This window comes from Caretta caretta, chromosome 1 (genome assembly GCF_965140235.1).
Source record: "Caretta caretta isolate rCarCar2 chromosome 1, rCarCar1.hap1, whole genome shotgun sequence".
In the NCBI taxonomy this organism is placed as follows: domain Eukaryota; kingdom Metazoa; phylum Chordata; order Testudines; family Cheloniidae; genus Caretta; species Caretta caretta.
In genome coordinates, this window is record NC_134206.1 from 110491294 (window position 1) to 110508507 (window position 17214).

Below are 17214 nucleotides of genomic sequence, written 5' to 3' on the forward strand. Positions count from 1 at the left end.
TAGCACCATCTGCCCCACTGCATTGCTACTCCAATATCCATCTTAGCATTCAGCAAGGTGAATAAGCATAGTTAATTGGTGAGTCTGCTAAAAGGATCAGCAGAAAAATAGTTTTGAAAAATGCCATTTAAATTGTCACTATTAGACATTAGAGTCAACACCTCATTGAGATGAGTGCAGCAATTTACCTCTGTTGAAGCTTGTTGCATCAGGTTCTTGCTCTGCAGATAACACTGCATTGGTTTACAGTCCATTCACTTTTGGAAGATTATTTTAAGCTATGATAAGGACTAAAACTTTGGTTGCATAAAATGTTAGATTCTGCCACACAATTCTGTGGTGAGGTAGATTCACTTGGAAATCTTGCAGACATTGAATCATAGAGCTCTGTTTTTTGGCTGGTTTGTAAAAGGAAGCTAGGATTTTTTTCAAACTTTATTAAGTGTGTTTTTTTTTAAAAAAAATACTGTTCTAACACAACAAATTAGGTTTGAAAAAACATACTAGATTTTTAGTAGAGAGCCTTAAAATCAATAAGCAAAAAGCCTTAATAGCTTCTTCAACCCTTGTTTTCATGCTGGCATGAAATGGGCTCATTAAAAGTACACATCAGTTTGCTCTCTATGAATAGCAAAGTGAACATCAACACAACTGGGGAATTTGCAAAACTGTTCCATTGAATGCAATATAAAACAAGAGGGTTAGGAAGATGCTACATTAACATGTGGGAGATATGATGAGGAAAATGCAGATTTCTTTGTAAGAACGAGGAGGATATTTGAATTTGTAATTATGCTTTGAAAAAAAATGTAACATTGCAGTTTTCAAAAACCTAAAGGCTCTTAATTTGGTAATATAGTTCATGCACTCCAAATTTCAATATAATTGAAGCATACTGAATATTTGGTTTCACACTTTAGGTTTGTCTGTTTTTCTGACAAACAAATTTAACTGCACAGTTGTTATGAGAAACTTAATCACTTTTTTCCCCCTCCCCAGCATGTCACAGAGTTCCACAGCGGCTCTTTGTGTTGGAATGTGTAAGTGACAACAAGTGTGCGCTCAGGGCATGACAGGGCTAGCGAGTCAATGGAAGAATTCCAGGGAAATTCACAGAGTACAAATATAGAGGTCCCCAGCTCTTGTGCAGAAGGGAGTAAGGGGCATGATCTGGCTTTTCATTACACTGGTTCAAATCTCAAGTAATCCCACAAACTTCAATGGAGTTACTCCAGATTAACATTGCTAAGACTGAAAACAGAATTTGAATCATATTATTTGGGAGAGGGGAGAGAGTAGTGTTCTGATCATTTAAAATTGTTGCACTGCTATCATTTCAACAAGAAATGCTTTACCCAATTCAATTCACATAAAATTGGAGCAGCGTTTTGATCGATTAGGAGATCTAACTGTTTACAGAGATTTGGTTTTTGCATGCTGTCTTGGTTAGGAAGAAATCTAGTAATATTATGTATAAAAACATTTTTGAAGCAAATATTACATTAATTGGGAGCTGTCAGTGATCACATTTTTCAGGACACAATTATGCTGGTGAATTGTACTACTCAGAGGGACATTCATATCAGAATACAGCCTGGGAATGTTCAGCTAGTTCCGCTCAAAGGAAGCAATGGAGCCTGTAGACATGGTATAGGCTACCATTCTAATCAGCAAGCTTCCCGCTACAAATATTCCCTCCTTTAAATATCTCTTGCCATCCAAGACCTACATGATGCATATAATTTAAGCATTCTTATTAATGAATTTCAAATGAAGAGCAATGTTTACAAGGAAATTTCAAGTAAAGTATGGGCTTTATCCTGTGACATGCTGAGCAAGCACCTCCACAGAAGTCAGAGAGAGTCAAAGGCCTGATCCTTGATCCAAAGCCCATTGAAGTCAACATGGAGGCTTTAATGCTGACTGCAGAAGGCTATGGATCCAGTCTGGAGAGTACCCAGCACTTCTCAGGTAGCATTCAGCCACTTGCAGGATTGGGCGCTATCTGAACACACTTAGGGTGTAGTCCTGCAGTCCTTTCCCAGGCAGAACTCCCATTGGATTGTCTAAGAGTTTTGTCTGAGTAAAGACTATATAGGGCAGGGCCCTAAATTACTAAAAATAAAATATATATTGTTATATGTTGCTACTATATGTTTTGTACAGTTTGTATATGAAAAAGAAAGTATGATTAAAAGTCGATGAGAGACTGTTTATAAATTTTGATTGCTTCATAATTTTAACTTTGAGCAACATTTTTATCATAATTATAGGCTTTCTTAAAGCATTTATGCAGATTGTTTTACTCAAAAGGGGTTTATTCCATTTTTGTATAAACTACACTCTTTTATCTCTTCATAAAATCAGTGTGGGAATTTCCAGCACCCAGTGCTCAACTAGACAGGCACAACACAAATAACCGAGGAACTTTCCTTAAATGCAAGAGGTATTCTGTCCCTTCTTCCTCACTTTCCCAGTCAAAGATTAGTATTAGTCCTAGTAATGATAATAATATTTAGCATGCGTATAATCTTGTTGCTCTCGGTGCAGTTTAGACCCATTAATTAGCTAATTCTTGTACACCCCTAAGTGGTATCACACCCATTTTACAGGTGGTTCAACTAAGGCTCAGAGAGATTAAGGCTGAGATTTTTCAAAGCCATCTATAGGGATTTAGATGTACAACTTCTGTTAATTTCAATGGGAATTTTGTGTCTAAATCTCTTAGGCAGAGTTGAAAATCTCAGCATAAGTGACTTGCCCAAGGGCACCAGGACATTTCCTGATCACTTTACTCATTCAAGTAATTCCACTGACTTCAGTGACTGTTTGTGTGATGTGAATAGTATTTAGCCTACTGGCAGAATAGGTAGCTGAGCTGAGAGCAGAACACAGGAGTCCTAAAAAATTAGTAATCCTTTTTGGAAGAGCAGCAATAGGATAGTAAGAGTCTTGTAGCAACTGCATCACCATGCTACACAATCCCAGAGTCTTAGTGTGATTACGTGTAGGTTGCTTCTCTAGTACTAAAACACTCATCACTATGAGTGTAACAGGATAAAATATAAACACTCAATTTAGATATAAATAGGCCTCAAGAACACTTAGTGGGGACAGTGTCATCACACCACTAAGAAATATAAATAAATGAAACATACTTTGATAAATATATAAACCATTTTACATTTTTGTTTCTTGTATTTAATAGTCAAAATTAGACCTTTCAAAGTTCTTTTTTTAAACTTTGAAATAAATTGATAATTGTAAAGCTATAGTTTATTCAAACTAAGTGATGTAAGACTATGATGATGAACAGTCTATACATTATATACTCCTCCTCCATCTCTTTGAATGGTAATCACAGGGCCTGATGCTAAACCATTCAAAATGTTCTGTTCACAACAGCTGAACCTTTAGTGAATTCTTCAGACAATTGAACCAGGTTCAGCCATGAGGCCCTGATTCACTGCTGGGTTTCTTCAGTCCTGCACAAGTGTCAAACCATTTTAAACTATGGACTTACACCAACATAAGACTGGAATATAATCTTACAATTATATGTCTATACAGTTGTAAAGTGATAGTACCCAATCCTGCAGGCCTTATTCAAGAAAATGTCTAATTATACCTAATACAAATAATATGATAAAATAATTAATGTATGGTATAGCATATCCGCTGCTATTAAATTAAATGTGATGGTCGTCACTTTTTACTGACTCCGTTGGTTTTAGAACAATCAGGTTTTCTCCTCATTTTTCTTTTCAATGACATGTTATAGCCTCATTCTGATCTCTCTTACACTGGTGTAAATCAGGAATAATTCCTTTGAAGTCAGTGGAATTAAGCTGATACACCAGAGTCAGACTCTATATTTCTATTTCCTTCCTACAGACTGACACAGGCTTCCTCCCCTACATTGTAAAAACCCAGTCTCCTTTATTTCAATTCCCAATGTTATTGTACAGTCATTCACTACATCTATTGCTTATAAAAGTGCCATAATACTTCCAGCTGAAAAACATGCAAATATTAATGCTTGAACTACAGGAATAAATATAAATTGAGTGCTCTGTTTTTTCTGGTGACATTGCAGTTACAGAGGGTGCAGATGTATATTTTCAAGCAATTTTTAGGATACTCAGACAGTCACTGGGTTTCATTTCTAGACTTCATAAAATTGCAACAGTTTATTAAAAACTACATAACTAGGGTCAATTCCACTTGGAAATCTGGGGATTAGAACTACTTAATGGCAGTGTACTGGAAGACATAGAATCATGCTTATATGGAAATGTGATAATATACTTACTTCTGAATAGCAAGAAAATAGTATCAATAGCCATAATAGTTAAAGGATAAAATTATTTCTTTTGGGATGACAATAGCAGTCGCTATCTATCAAAGACTATTTGTATTAAATATGAATATTTTCCCAGAAGAGCTGATCACTTCCTTGCCTGAAAATAATGATCACAGAGGTATATTTTTATAGTGGCACTGCATTTTGTATACCTTCATTGGATATTAGGCGTATATTATTTTTCTGCATGAGAAAACTAAATAGAGAATTTCAGGGCACACATTCTAGTTCCATGGAATAACTTCAGGTCCAATCTGTGTATTTTAACAAGTTGCTGAACAAGCTGTAGCTATAACTGACTTTTAAAGTTGGTTTCTCATGTGTATAAACTTTAATGTAAACATGCAAAAATAAAGCAAAAGTATTCATTTAATATTTTGCCAAATACAAAGTTTTTATTTTTATTTATAATGGAATGGAAGTAGTAATTCTGCACTCTAGAAGTCACTGGGAGTTCTGCTATTGACTCCAGTGGCTCAGGATCAGCCCCAAGAGGGCTTTGAGTAGCCTAGTATATTAATATTATAGACTCATAGATGTTCATTAGCTCTTACACATTTTCCAAAGTCTACATTTTATGATCAGAAATGGAAAATGAATTTCAGGGCAACTTTCAGGTGAATCTCAATTGAATTGGGTCTGATTCATTGACGGAGGAGTCCATACTCTGATTACGAACAATTGTTCTGAAAGAGCTGTGAGTCCATATTTGCAGTGCAAAGTCAGAATTTTAAAATAATGTCCTAAATGTAATATACTTACTAAGGAGGGAAAGCTTTTCCTTTCCCCTGAGCTTTAAAAAAGTCTGGAGGATAAAGTATTTTCCCTTCACCAAGTTTTGTGAGTAGTCTAAATCTTATAATCTGATGCTCCTGGCACAAATTACACTTCTAAAAATGAAGAATTGATAGGTTATACCAGGAGGAAAGCATTGTACTCAAAACACATTTTTTATGAGTGAGCAAAGCCAAATACGGCATAAAGTTAACAGTAACTATATATTATCAATAATAATTTAATATAAACTACTCTGTGAAGTCAGTGTAAAATATGATCATGTAAATGTGCCAATTAAGTGCACAAGGCTATGTATAAAATGATCGGAGTGTGTGTTTAATTTATGGTTAATGATTAACATGAATAATCCTAAATATACCTGTTTCATTTAGTCCACTCATTATGTTGCTTTGTTCAGGAACTCCGAAATGATAAAGTGGGCACAAAGAAAGTGATACTAGCAACATAACATGCTTTGTAGGATGAATGATCATTTTTCCCCTTGCTGCATTCTGACCACCTCATGCAATGAACATAAATATTTATGACCTTTTTTAACGTTCAAAGGAAATTTGACAGGGGGTGTCTAAAGCAAAAAAAAAAAAAAAAAAAGCACATATTGGGAAGGAGACAGATCTTGAAATGACATGTTTTTTTTTTAAAAAAAAAACAGCTCGTCATTTGAATATTAGCTGCAGTTAAAATAACTGTAAACATTATTTGCCTCATCAAATGCCAGTGTGTCCTTTAATGCAGTGGCCAAGAATTATCCCGATGATTTCTTGATGCTACAGCACAGTTCCCTTAAACGCTCCTGGTGACCTATGCACTCTGCACGGCCCAGCCTCGCTCATTATTGTATCTGTTTTATGTTCCCTTCCCCGCCCCTCACCCATAACTCGAGTTCTGCCCAGAGGAACTTAACAGGCCCCCAAAACTTCAGCTTTATAAATCCCTTTCTCTCTCCTTCCTAATACTTTACAGTTGAACAGTGAAACCATACTAAAGAAATGAAGCTTTCTGTTTTTCAATATATACGGCACTCAGCCCCTTGAAAAGCGCCATCGTATCTCTCTTTAATTTATACTTTGCCAAGTAGCCTTCCCATAGTCCGCTGTTAGAGAGATGTAGCTATAATTTGGCGGTCAGATTTCTCGTCTAAATAAAAAGCGTACACGGGAGGTTGTCAGTGCCTCCAGGCTGTATAGAGTTTACACACTGGCATCGCTTTTTAAAAACCGATATGTGGGTTAAAACTCAATTTCACAACCCACATTTATGTGAGATGTAGGTTTGACATCTGTTTGCCGGAGTGTTTTGCACTTAGCCTAACACCCACTATTAAGTGACAAAATTGTGGCAGGCTGTCAAAGCCAGCTGACTGACAGCTGCTCTACTTTACAAAAACCATTCAAATATTTGCAGGGTTTGAAGCTTTCCGGAATGTCCTACCCATTCTTTCGGTTATTTAACGTGTAAAAAGATAAGTCGAAGTTTTAACTCTGCCTTCCAAAATGTTTCCATTTTCCATATAGAAAGGAAACGCGTCCGCTGCTGGAAAAGATCCAGTCCCAAACGTAGTGCATGTGCGTTTTGTTGTGTCCCCGAGTTTCTCGTGTCTGCACCAGACCGATAAAACTGTCGTTTATCAGCGTTTCTTAACACTGCACGTAGTTAGAGTCGGTGTGTTCGGGAAGTGAGAGCAAAGGTCCGCTTAGAAGCAACAGGGGAAAGGGGTTAAAATAAATAGAATTTCAGAAAATAGACCCCCACCCCCCACCCCAGGTTCTGTTTTATTGCAGCGGGGATTATTTATACATATACGTGTGGGCGCGGGGTTTTTAAAGATCCATTTCTCTGTGGAGAAAGACACGGACCCTTCAGAAAACATGCACGGTATACCGTTGCTTTTCTACCATTCAGAATTAAAAGGGCGGGAGGGGGGGTCCTGGGATGATTTGCCTTGGCTAATTCAAGCGCAGCTAACAAATAATTTACAAATGGCAGCGTTTGTCTATGGATTGATACCGACTGGATAAAGAGCAGTCTAGTGTTCTGTGTCTTGGCTCTCAGAGACATGCCCAATGATACATATAGAGCACAGATTTCTAGGGAAATCATATTTGCCTTTCCATTTCCAAAACAGACAAAACAAATAAAAAGTATTCGCTATTTAAAATAGAAAGCGACTCTGGTTAAAAGATCTCTGATGAATGCAGGGGACAAAAAGGCATATTAGCTATAGATAATCTTAGAGTCTCTGGGTATGACGTGCTGCAGAATAGGTTAACCTCAGATGCTTTCTGTAATCTTCACAAGACAAACAGGTATGCTCTAATCTCACTGCAAAGCAAGTAGCCGCTTAAAGTTAGGCTCCTTCTTTGTGATGAGGACTACATCCATTCCAGAACGTATGGACGGAAATGGAAAGCATCCATATATAATAATGTTAGCGACCAGCTGCCTCCAGTGCCCATGCAGGCTGCCCTGGCCTCTCTCATCCCCCTGCAGAGTAGGAGCAGCCACAGCCTCCTTCATAGGCTCAGGTGCTGGCCAAAAATCCCCATTGCCCCCCCACCCGCATCCCTACACATACACATATACACCCTCGCCCACCCAGCCACCTAGAGCAGAAAAGAAACGGATTGCTCTTCGCTTTACCTGAAAATCTTTAGCTGCTTTGTGTCCATTTTAATAACCTCTATCGACTGTCTTTCCTAGAGCAGTTGTCATGTTGATAGGAAAGGGACTGGAGAGGAGTATTACAGAAAGTACAGAAAGAAAACTAGCAGCTCTATGTAGAAAAAAGAAGAGATTAACATGAGTATCACAGATTGCAAAAGGTGCAAACCTTCAGTAAAATCCCTCGGGAAGAGAAGGGGAAACTGACAAGGAGCAAAAAGCTTTATCCTCAAGAAACTAAAGGGAGGAAAAGAGCGAGGAATAAGCAGCTCATCCTCCCGATTATATAACCCCAAGGAAGCCATGGAAGGCTCAGTGAGAAATCCAAGTTTATTGGCAACAAAGGAGTGGAAAGGAGGGTCTGGCAGTGTACGAAGTGTTAATTCGGAGCTGTGGGGCTATTTAAAGACTCCGGGGAAGAAAAGAGGGAAACCTAAGAAGTGATCAAAGACTGGAATAATCGAGGGAGTGGGGGGTGAAGGATCCAAATAGAGGTAACTGTGCAGCACAGGTGCCTAGAGCAGCTGAGGTTACCGAAAGGATGCTCTTTGCATACACGAAATATTCCCAGGGAAAGGGGAAGGCTGAGGGAGAGATAAGGGAAAGTGGGCCAGCACGCGAGGGAGGGAGAAAGACAAGGTTAGAGCGGAAAGTGCATCTGAGCCAGAGAGAGAAAAGGGAAGGGAAGGGAAAGGAAAGGAAGGGCTCGGCTCCACCTCCCTGTTCCAAGCAGCGTCCCAGCTGCTCTCAAACCAACTGCTCAATTCTATTCACTGTCGAGACGGAACAAAAAAGTGGCTATTTATTAGAGTACTTGTTTGGTATTGTTCAGGGCCACACAAAAGGCGTTTCATTATGTGGGGGGGGGGGGAGCGGAGAGAGACAAGCCCCTCTTTTTCCAGAGGGAAACAATAACTTGAAATTGTCTTTAAAGTCTTTTCTATCAATAATAAATTTCATTTCCTTCTCTCTCCCTCTCTCTCTCCCCCGGGCAGTGTGTGGCTGGGTGTGAGTGCGGAGCGTGCCGGTGTAGCCGGGCACCGCTGGCTGAGACACAGAGACACCTCTCTCCGGCTTAGGCTGGGCTAGGGGCGAGGAGGGGAGGCATTTCCCTAGCTCTCTGGAGGTGTCACTAGCCAGCGCTGTGGCGAGCTCTCCAGATGGGTGTGTCTGGGCAGCGAGGCTTGAGGAAGGTGTCAAGGTCAGATTGCCCAGGGGGAAAGCCTGGCCCTGAGCCGCTGTTGGGAGGAGGCTGGAGCTGGAAGAGGAACTGTAAGTGTGCCTGGAACTTTGGAGGGGGGTCTTCACCCGGGGGGGCGGGCGGAGGGGAGGTTTCAGCGCCGAGTTTCCGGAGGGGAGGGCGGCTCCCAGCTTGCTTTTGGCACTTAGAGCAGGGGGAAGGGAGGTTGCCCTCGCTGGTTTCTCAGCTGTGACACTGAGCGGGCTTTTTGCAGTGTTTTTTTTTTTGGGCTGCTGCACCCCCCCCCCCCCCCCAGTTCCCCAGAAGGGAGCGGAGGGTGGGCAGGTCTCTGGCGGCGAGGGGCAGCTGCTGCTGCTCTCCTGGCTCAGCGGAGGAGGCGGCGGCTGCGGGCTCCCCTGGCCTGCGCGCTGGGGAAGGAGCTAATGCGGCGGTTTTGCAATTAGATTAAAAAAAAAAAAAAAAAAAGACCGTGTCAAATGACCGCGGGTGCCATTGAGTGAAAGGTGTCTGGGGGCAAAGAATCAATTGAACGTTGACTGACCGGCGGTCCTGACCGTATGCATCCTGCCAACAAAAAGATCAATAGGAAAGGCAGCCCTCCGCTATCAGGAGTGCCGCCCTGCCCCTGGCAAGGCGCGTTCATACGGGCTGCGAGCATCTCTCGGGCAGCCTGGATGAGCAGCACCTGCCCCCTAGCCGCCCCGCGAACTTCGGGCAGCTAATACTTTGAGCTGATCTAATCACATTTGGGTCGGAGCCTTGTGTAACGGTGACACGGAAATCTATTACTTCCTGCGTGCGAGATCGCATTCTCCTTAAGTTTCATTATGTGAAAGGACGAGAGCCTTCAATCAATAAATAAGGACCGCTAAAGAAACTCTTAATTATTGGGGGTAATCTTGCATGGTCTTGAGAGCAGAGGGTAGCCGCTGGCTCTGAGCTGTTGTAGGTATTATGTGAGGCCTCCCCGTATGGTTGCCATAAACTGTCACGAACTTTAAAAGGTGAAATGGATTTTTTGTTTTGTTTTGGTCGATCAACAGGCAATGGAGCAGCTATCGATTGGGGAGGGGACAGGGTTTGGCTGAATCTCCTTTCAGAAACAGGTGTTTAAACATGATAGCAACTCCAGTCAATTAACCCATTAAAAACCCGTTTTATCGCATTGATTCCCGCAGGCTGCTGCAGCGGGTTTCGGTTTGAAAGCCTTTGTTAAGGTGTGTGTGTCAGTGTGTGGGAGAGAGATTGGGGGAAGCTGGGAAGCATCTGGGTATTTACAGTATCCACGAGAAAAGGGACATGGAAAAACCTTCTTGTCATTAAGCAAAGTCGTTGTAAAGTAAACCGCGACCCACGCCAAACCTGCTAAATAGTCGCTCATTGCTGACCACAAAATATAGCTAGTAGCTAGTTAGTAGCTAGTTAGTTTAGGCGAGAGTAGCTATTTTACCTGCAACATTCCGTTCGAGATAAACTTCACGGGTCAGGCCGGCTGTCAAAGGAAAACGCTGAGCCTGTACCACAGCGTGCTTAAAAAGTTGGCCCGAAACTTTAAAAATGTGAAGGTGCTCTCCCAGCTAGTGCACGCTTGGGGACTAAGAGGATATCCAGGAAAGGGCGAGACAACCCAGCGGTCTGCGGGTAGTTTAGTTGCTCTGCGTTGTAAATGTTGGAGCATCCACATTGACCTGAGCGCGTATATATTGACTTGGGCGTGGCAGTGAGGTGCAGTTGGGAGCCAAATTGGGGGGCTTGTCTTCTGTATAAGGTCAATGGTGCCTTGGTAGCCGTGAGCCCCTGACGTGTGATGACACTTACAGCACATGCAGATGGTATGAAATGAAACCCTGGGACAAGAGTTCAAAATAACTGCACAAATCCCTCTTGGGAGAAGGACCCTTTAGGGGCGGGGGGAGACAGCCCCATCAGAGCGAAGGGTTAACCCTGAGCCTGCAATCTCTGAAAGTCTCGGAGTTGGCTCCCCATGTGCCTGGAAGAGGGGGAGAGGGGAAGGAATACATCCCCGGCCCCAGGACTATCCTGCCCAAGTGTTGGGGGGTGTAGGGCAGACGAAGAGTGACAGATATTGGGCGGCTGTATCCAAAGCGAAGGCTACACACGACCCTGCATACAACTACGTTGTGAAAATACCCTCCTGTAAACCAGAACAGCGGGATTTGGTTTCGTGAAATACGATCCGGACCAAACAAACTTTAAACGATAGGATTCAAAAGGAAGGGAAGGTTTCTGCATTCAATTCCTCAGCTTAGCGATACATGCAGAGTATTGTCCATCAAAAAGGATTAGTAGCTAGATTAATACGTCCAGATAATCAATTTAAATATAAATAACCCTTTTCATCTGAAGTTCCTTTACAAATAGGTTTAGGAACCCAGAGCTGATTGGACGATAGTTACCTCTACATGGCACCGAGGAAAAAGAGAAGAGCTGCTAGTATTATATTTTGAAGCGAATACACCTGTCTTTTACCTGCACAGGTTCATAGAACTGAGAGTGTTCTAAATTAGCGGAATCAGCGTGGTGTTGTATACATCTCGCCTTTTGCATCAACTTTGTTGGTTTCAGTTAAAGAACAAATGTAGAAAGTTGCAAGCGCTTTCATTTTCTACCCTGGACTGTTTGTCAATAGAGCAGTCCCCCACCACTCTTTTTCCAGCCTTTCCAATGATCATGTTATAAAATATTTATTTGTATAGACATGTGTATGTTCCAATGATCGTGTGATAAAATATTTATTTGTATAGGCGTGTAGCTATCCAGCATTACAGTGTGCATAAGGTACACCTCATTAACAATGTGCAGGTGTAATGTGAAGTATCAGGTAAATGATCTTGTAAAATGAGGATTTTTTTCAAATCACTCGCACCCAAAAAGGCAAATAAATACGGCGAGAGGGTCTCCTAGCTGCAGCCAAGTAGTCATAATATCTCCGCTTGCTGCAAAGGAAATAGGGTTATTCTCTTTGCTTGGTGGAGTTTGATGCCTTTAGATGACTACGCTAATGGCTTTAGATGGAGCAAAAGGATCATTTATTTCCTCTGGGTGTTTTTAACTTCCAGAATAGCATTTTGAGATTATTTAGATGTTTCTACTTTTCCCCTTGTTTGCTGTTTTCCGAAGTAAGCACTGGATGCGACTGAAAAGGCTTGAAATTGTGTCAAAGTGATGTTTTAATCTCATTGAAAAGTGTATTAAAGGACAAGATGTAATTTATGTGAGATGCTTCGATGAAAAGAGAGATTGGAGTGGATGATCCTTTCACTCTCCTGTGAACCTCATGTCATGTTTATATTGAAGCCTGTGTAGCTAATCTAATTTGCAATAACTGGGATGGTCCGCCAGAAAAAGCTTCTGTGATTTCTCTTCTTTCTTTCGTTATTTACTTATTTCATATAAATTCGTTCTGACTTGTCTACCTCTTTGACTGAGTGAGGCCTTTTCTATTTTTGGCTAACGAGTGAGGCTGTCAAATAGAAATATTTTAGTTACAATGCTATCATTCCAGTTTTTCTAGGCGACGCGCCATGAATTCGTGAGATATTGTCTTACTGTTGTTTACAAGTAATACTCTACTGTAGCTTGTAGCGCTTTTCAGTATCTTAATGCTCCATAGAACAAAAGCCCAATTTTAAAGCCAAATTTTCTCAGTATGACCGTTTCTTGCCCACTTTACCTGTTCTTCTTTGTCTCTATTTAAAAGTTAAACTTCACAAAAACATCACCCCCAAAATATTTTCCATATACTAGGAGGTCAATTATTCGGCACATTTTTTGTCTAAAGTATCTTTTGATTAACGTGTCTTGTGAAAAGCAATGGTCTAGTATCCCTTAAAACTGACCAAATAAGACAACATAAACCTCACGTTTCATAATACATTTGGTATTTTGCATCCTGATTAGCACATTACACGTGTGTACTTTAACAGTAAAAAAAAAAAAAAAAAAACAGAACAGAACAGACTTGAAAATTACAACTTTTATGTAGGGCAAAAAAGGTGTATTCAGGCTGTTAATTACAGGGGTTTGTGTCACTGGAATCTTATCAATGACCCGTTTAATATTAGTGTAATTATTGATAAAATAAGACAAGGGTCACAATACAGCATATTTCTCTATCAAAACAATATTGTGCTGGAAGTTTGGTTAATACATAATATAAACAAGCATTTTATAAAAGACTCCTGCTGACAAAACATGATGAAAGGACGGGTCCTGCCTTTTTTGCGAACCCCAAACTCGTGTTGGACTAAGGATCAGGCCCTGTTCAAATAGGTACTAATATCGATATATCCTGTAATGAAAAAAAAAGGGGGCAGAGAATTCTCCCATTAGTCTCAGGCTAACAATCCCAGCTTCATTTAAGTGTGTCTTGCAGTTTCTCCCTGATTGTTAGCTCTTGAATCTGCCAGTTCATCCACAAGACAGGGCTCCGATGAAACTTCAGTGTGACTGTAGACTGCAGTGTAGATCACACATACAGAAGATCGATACTATTTCATTGAGGCGCAACCAAAATATAAAGCACTTACTGAAAGTCAGTATCAGATAGAAATGAAGGAGTGACAACAAAATTTCCAAACTCTTCCTGTCGCACGGAAGAGTAATTTATCAATACTGGCTTGATCTGGAAAAAGTTGAGCAAAATTCCCTTTGAAAATGGCTCTTCCGGACCTCATTTAAACATCTGGTTTCGCGATAATTATGGTTTACAAAACCATAATTACCGATGTATTTAGGAAGTGATCGAATTGTTTATTAACAACCATTTATTCTTTTTTTAAGACATCAGACTAATGTATTGAATGCACTTTTATATTTAGTTTAGTATCCCTCCCTAGACAACTGTTATAAACGTCCCAGTAGTGCAATCCGTTCCATTTAGGTAGCTTCAGAGCTACATTTATTTCCCAAGCAGTTGGGGTTGTTGTTTATACTAAGGGAATCTGCTTGGTTTTAATAATATTTCATCAACATTTACGTTAATAGTCACACGTTAATATCCCTCTGTTTTTCCTTTCTATGTGTATGTCCCATTCTTTTGTCCCTTACAGATTCCTGTGTGTTGTCATTAAGTTTTGGTGACTTTGGCTCATCAGTGCGCTGACATTGGAAAAAGGACAGTGGTCCATGTTTAAGAAGCTCTGTTTTCGTTGATTTTGAGGGGAAACACATCGAACCCAACTTTAGAGACAGGACAAATCATTCCCGTTTCCTAGGAATAGTTTGTATGACTAACAATAAAACACCTAAAGATCTGAGAAGAAGCTGCCGTTCGGGTCTCATTGGGGTTTTATTTCATCCCTAATATTGACAAGAAAGAATTAAAACGGCAACTAAAGGATTTGGAGAAGGATCATGACTGCTTATTTTGGGGGGTACATGGTGCGTGGTTAGAGTAACCTTTGCCTTTTGGAGCTTTCCCTTGATGGCACAGCTCTCCTTGGGAAAGGGGAAAGACATTTCTTGTCGGGGATTTAGCCTTTTCCCTTTTCTTTCATTCATAAACCTGGTGGCTGTAGACACAGCTTGAATATTGACGTCTCTTCCCCCAACTGCTCCTCCGTTAACCCAATTACAGAATTCATCAAGAACTGTGTTGAATTATCTCTTTCCATACAGTATCAGCATTAGCCTAATTAAAAGCTATAATGTCTGATATAATGATTAAATCGTTAGCTCTGCTGTAGGGAAGCAATATTTTGTTTTCCCTTCAATTAGAAGCTGATTGAGGTTTTCAGAGCAGGTCAGCTGTGAAATTTGAATTATATGTGCGAGTACTGTTCACAGGGTGAGCCCCTACTCGAAAGCTCCAGAGATTCTCCAAACGCTTTCACCCGGCGAGCAAGGAAGCGACAACAGAAAACACACAGAGAGATGATATATTTGCTTTAGGATTGTGGAGTTACGATCTCCAGATTAACTGTTTGTATTGGAAAGGGAAAGGACTTTATTTATTTACCCTTGTCTCAGTCGCTATCCAACCCAACTTGCTATTACTTTGAGTCCAAAGCATGATCACGTTTTTGCAAAGTTACCGAGCCACTCGAGATTTGTTCTTTTGCTCCGGTTGCTTGTCTCTGGTCCAGATGATGCTCCGAGCTGGATTTCACAAGCAGAGTCGGTTTTGATTCTGCATTGGCCGGGAGCCTGTTCAATATGGGCATGGGCGACCAGGAAGGGATGCTGCTTAAAGCCAAGGCTGTGGGGGGACATCGGCACGGGGATTGTCACGGGACTGCAATCAGACGGGGAAGAGGCTGAACCCTGGGGTGTGGGGAGAGCAGGGCTAGAGGTGAGCTGGAGGGGGCTGAAGCTCCGGGCACTGCTCTGGGCAGGGAAGCTGAGCCAGGCAGCGAGGCGGTGTTTCCGAGTTACTTTGCAGCCAGCAGACGGCGATCGCAGCCTGCGCAGGGGATCTCCTCCGGAGCCCATCGCTGGCTCGCTGCAGCCCGGAGCTGGGTCCTCTGCCGCAGGCGTTGCTTTCTCCTCCTCCTCACAGGGGCCCAGCCGCTCGCGACCTCTGGCAGCAGCCACAGCGCCGGCTTCTGGCCCGCTGCGGGAGGCGCAGGCGGGCTGCAGAGCAGGCAAGGCGGGATCCCCCAGCTGGGCTCCCTTCCCGCCACAGGCGCGCTCACGCAGGGGGGAGACGCCCCCCGGGGAGGTGCGGCTCGCAGCCAAGCGGAGCCGGGGCTGGGGGGAGGGAATCACTTGTGGCTCCCGACGCAGCGCAAGCGGGCCAAGCCTGCGCTTCCTCCACCCCCGGGCTGCCGGATGCGGGACCTTTAACCCTTTCTACCCCGCTGCCGGCGTGGGGGGGGGGGGGGCGGACGCCTCCGCTGGCCCGGCTTTCCCCGACATTTAGGTTTTCTCGTAGGATCCTGGCCCCGGAGGAGCGGAGGCATCAGCCCTGCATTTATTTCTTAAAAATACCGTCCCCGCCCCCACCCAGGCTGTCCCCAGCCCCCGCTCTCCTCTCCAGCCCCCGCCGAACTTCGGGCTGCTTTGAACTGCACTTCTCGCTGCACAGAGCGAGTTTGGGGGAATCTCTTCCCCGCAGCCAGTCCGTGTGGGGGCCCCCAGCCTCCGCCCCCGGCGGGGCGATGCCGGCAAGACAGTGTCTGTCCCGCTATCGCACAGCCTCGCGGAGTCCACTCGCTTTTAGCTTCACTTCTGCAAAGTTCTCAAAGGCCTGGAGGCCTCATTGCTCGAGGCTCGAGCCTGGATCTGCTCTGCGCTCTGCAGCCCACAACACACTGGGAAGTAGGGCCAAAGGAAAGAGCAGGAACTTAGATGCCTGCTCACTAGCCTGGGCGGCTCCTTATCCCAAGTCGGTGCTGTACAAGAACGTCACAATCTCCTGTCAGGATACACAAGAACGAAGTGCAAATGTAGACAAGGAGCTCAACTCACACACACACACACTAAGTGAACCCACCAGTGAAGCTCTGAGGGTGAGGGCAAAGATTCGCATTCACAGCTAGCTGTTCTGTCTGTCCCGGGGGGGGAACATAGGGGTGCGCTATTCCCCTGGCGATCCTCAAAGGGGTGGCCCAATGTGACATGGCCTCATCCAAACAGCATCACTGCTAGGCAGAGCTCCTCGCCCTTGCCTGTCTGAGTTTGGATGGTTGGTGGGTATTTTCTTTGCGGCAGTTTTGTTGTTGTGGAAGGAGGGGAGTCGATGGGTTTTATTGCTTGGGGGGAGGGGTGTTTGTTTACTGGAAGAGGGGGTGGCATTGCTTCCAGAGAAAGTAGAAAGATTGTGGATGAGCTAGTGTACGGCTTTTCTTCTCCCCTTGCCAGACCCGGAGTCTTGGCGCTGGATGCCCTGTTGCTGCCTGATTGGCACACGCAGCAGCTGTCAATCAACTGTCACTTGGCAACAAGTTACACCTGCAGTTTGAGTCTAAAGCTCATAAATGCAGGCACCCAGAGTGCCTGCAACTGGGCCATAGTAACATAATCCATAAAAGGTTTATTGCGGAAGCTTTGAACACTTGCAATAGCGCAGTATAATTCAAGGCTAAACATCTACCGTCAGTTTAAATGCCCGGGGAAACAAAGGGCAATGTCATATTTGGAAACAATTTGAGGGAATATGATTGATAGAGAAAAAAAATCTATACTGAGTCAAAGTCAGTTATCCAAATTCCAAGGATTATAACTTCTT

General features: G+C 42.8%; 1 long non-coding RNA gene across 1 annotated transcript in view; it reads right to left on the minus strand.

Annotated features, from left to right (window-relative positions):
• Positions 1 to 8575, minus strand: part of LOC125638994 (uncharacterized) — a 93377-nt gene extending 84802 nt beyond the window's left edge. The window contains exon 1 of the long non-coding RNA XR_012669073.1: positions 7802 to 8575. This is a non-coding gene — a long non-coding RNA (uncharacterized LOC125638994). The remainder of the gene's footprint in view (positions 1 to 7801) is intronic.
• Between the last annotated feature and the right edge of the window lie 8639 nt (positions 8576 to 17214).